Here is a 3,055-nt window from a genome sequence, read left to right as displayed (position 1 = left end):
GGCAAGAAAAGTATATTCATTTCAAGATGGAAATAACATCTCAAGTATTGACCTGGTAGAGTATTTGCTGGGTCTGTGGAGTCTTGTTTTCATCTGACAATTTGTAATTGCACCTGTGAACCTAGAAACAGTTTTGTAAGAGTCTGACTCGACGAGCTCTTTATGCATATTGCTGTCATGAAAGTAGAAGTTTAAGAGAAGCACGTACAATAAATTGCTCAAGAGGAAAGAAAAAGAATAAATAAAAGAAACAATACCATACTTTATACACCACATTATGTTGTTTACATCTGATCTCAGAAAGAAAAGCAAAACTATTTTAAATCTTTAATTTTACTTGGAAACCTAGTTGCTTACATTGAAATTAACCTGCATTCATGTACAGCATATCTTATTCACTTTTCTTCCTCGAATTTACACAAAATCTGTCTGTAATTCTTTGGTAACCCCATCTGGGAATTCTCATAAACGATCCCAGATAGAGAAAGATCCAATCAGGTAGAGACTGGACAATTTTGTTCAGTTCGCCAGCTGCAACCGAGACCTTATATCGACTTTGATTAAAAATCCTGCGGCTAGCATTTCTTTTATTTGGAATAACTCGATCCAATATCTCCGAACAAGTTCCTTCAGCTCAACCTGAATTAGCGTAATGTTACCATAATGATGAAGCTGCAAATTTATGGAGAAGAAGTTCCGAAGAGAAGCATCCAATCTCATGAGCTCTTTGATGTATTCGCGCTTCTTGCAGTAGTTCCACCAAGCCACCTTGGAGCACTTATCAACAGTCTCCATTGCTTGATTCAATTGCTCCAACAACCTGTGAAGTTCATCATATTGCAAGCCATTTGATTCTCTGAGTTGAAGTATCTAACTAATCTTCGGAAAGGAGGAGTCGATGGTGAATTTGAGATCAGTGAGACTGGATTCAAATCTAAAATTCATCTCTCTTTCGGGTTCAATGACTCTCAATAATTGTTGAATTGCAGTTCCTAGAGCTACCTCTAAAGCCATTTCTGTTGCCAATCGTAACTGCTTTTGCCATAGGAACCTGAATTTATAATGGGAATTGAAACCAATTTTAATTCCTGGAAATTTCTTTGCTGCCTCTCCAAATTTGCTGGACTGCGTCTGGGGAAACCTTTCTTGCAACCTAAAGAATCTAGAAGCCAAAGACGGGTCTGGGATACACAACTTTCTGACGTCTGGACTCTGGAGTTAAACGCGCGACCATTGTACCAAGGCTCCACCTTGCATATATCAGGCCTAAACAAATAATTATTTTTAACACATTCGTCTAGACCAACGCCAAAGCTTCTCCATTAAGGAAAAAATAATATAGACATGGTCAGATCTCCACCGAACATCACCTGAATGGTGTCATGAAACACCAAGCTCGGGGAAACAGGTGCATAGGCTACAGGCATCACAGGTACAGCTGATAACGTTACTTTGCTGTATAGCAACAATTCTTGGAGGTACACGAGTCGTAAATGAAAAGAAAAATGTTTTGGAAAACGAAAAATTATTGCATGAGTTCAAATAATTAATAAAACTATTTTGATTCTTTGCAAAAGCTGTCTCTCAGTTCTTTTCGGTCCTAAAATAACCTTCGCCAGTTGGCTGTGCTACTCCAAACCTGCTAATACTTATTTGATGTTTGACAAGGTTTGGGAGTATTTTTTTTTTTCTAATTAAAACACAATGTTGAATTACTCTATAGATCAATTTATTAATTTGGTTTCGGGTTTGGCCAATTAAAGGCAATTCAATTCTGACACCATGTAGGAATAGGAAGAAAGGGATTGATGGACTGATTTTGTTCAATCCATATGCATTTTTTCCCCTCTTTCTTTGACTTTTGCCATATTCTCCGTTGGCTTTAATTAGTGTTTGCAGAGCAGTGTGCCATGAAAGAAGGATGGGTCGAGAGACAAGGTTTTCACTAACAGACAAGCAATGAAAATGAGAGAGTAGTCTGTTGATAACTCTATTATATAGAGTTATCATAAGTATATTTGGAGCTTGAATTTTGTTAAGTCTTTTAGCTTTTTTTTTTTTGTTTTTGAGAAGTTTCTATTTTTCTTTTTAGAAATAGTGTAACTTATGTGATGTCAAGTTCCATTTATACAAGTTTAGCTTAATTTTTTGTCAAAATCTCTCAATTCAGCCTCTGATTATTTAATCCCTTAATGTTGAAGGACATGCAAAGACTTGGAGCATGAATGCAAGGGAGGGTGCAAGTGGACTTAAAAGCAATCAAACATGCTGAAATGTTTAGAGCATAAATTAAGCTATAGAAGTCTGATCGTGGTGAATCTTGAACCAATGGAAAGTCGAGAGGACGAGTTATAACTTTGATGTTTATCACTTGGGCCAAATCAAAACGAACATGACCAAAAATGAAGTTGAAATTGAGGTCCATAGTAGCTCTGCACTAGGTAGTTTGAAGGAGAAAGGAACAGAACCTCCAGCGCTGCAGCACCAAGTTTTCAACGCTGCAGCGCTGTCCAATGAAGCAAAGATGTCCAAGTCAGAGAGATTTTCATTGCAGCGAGATATTAGGCAATTAGGTCAGAAGGATTTTCGCTGCATCGAAATTTCATTCTCACTGCAGCGAAAATGAAGCTGTTGGCAATACCAATCAAGAACAAATTCGTTGAAGCGAAATTCCATTCTTGCTGCAGCAAGAACACGTCAGATAATGAATATTCTTGCACGGGTTTCTAAGGCAAGCTAGAAAAAGATGGGGTATAAATAGAAAGTTTTGCACTGAGAAAAAAAAGGATTTGAAGAGACGATTTTGGGCAAAAAGAGGCAAGAACAAAAAGGGAAAAAGGAGAGGAATCAAGAGTTGGAGGATCCAAAAGCTGCAACAGAACATTTTCTCACTCTAGATTTAATTCTCTTTCTCTAACTCATTTTGTAGAACAATGTTTTTTGTTTGCTGAAATGTGTATTTTCTTTTTGAACATGTTGAGCTAGAGTTTTTAATCAAGGATTATGGTGGATGTTATTGTGTAGTTAGAATACTTTGGATTCATTCTTTACTTGC

Source organism: Theobroma umbraticum, unplaced genomic scaffold (assembly GCF_002168275.2).
Source record: "Theobroma umbraticum cultivar Fairchild unplaced genomic scaffold, ASM216827v3 scaffold_44.0, whole genome shotgun sequence".
Lineage (NCBI taxonomy): Eukaryota > Viridiplantae > Streptophyta > Magnoliopsida > Malvales > Malvaceae > Theobroma > Theobroma umbraticum.
Note: the sequence above shows the minus strand (reverse complement) of the source record.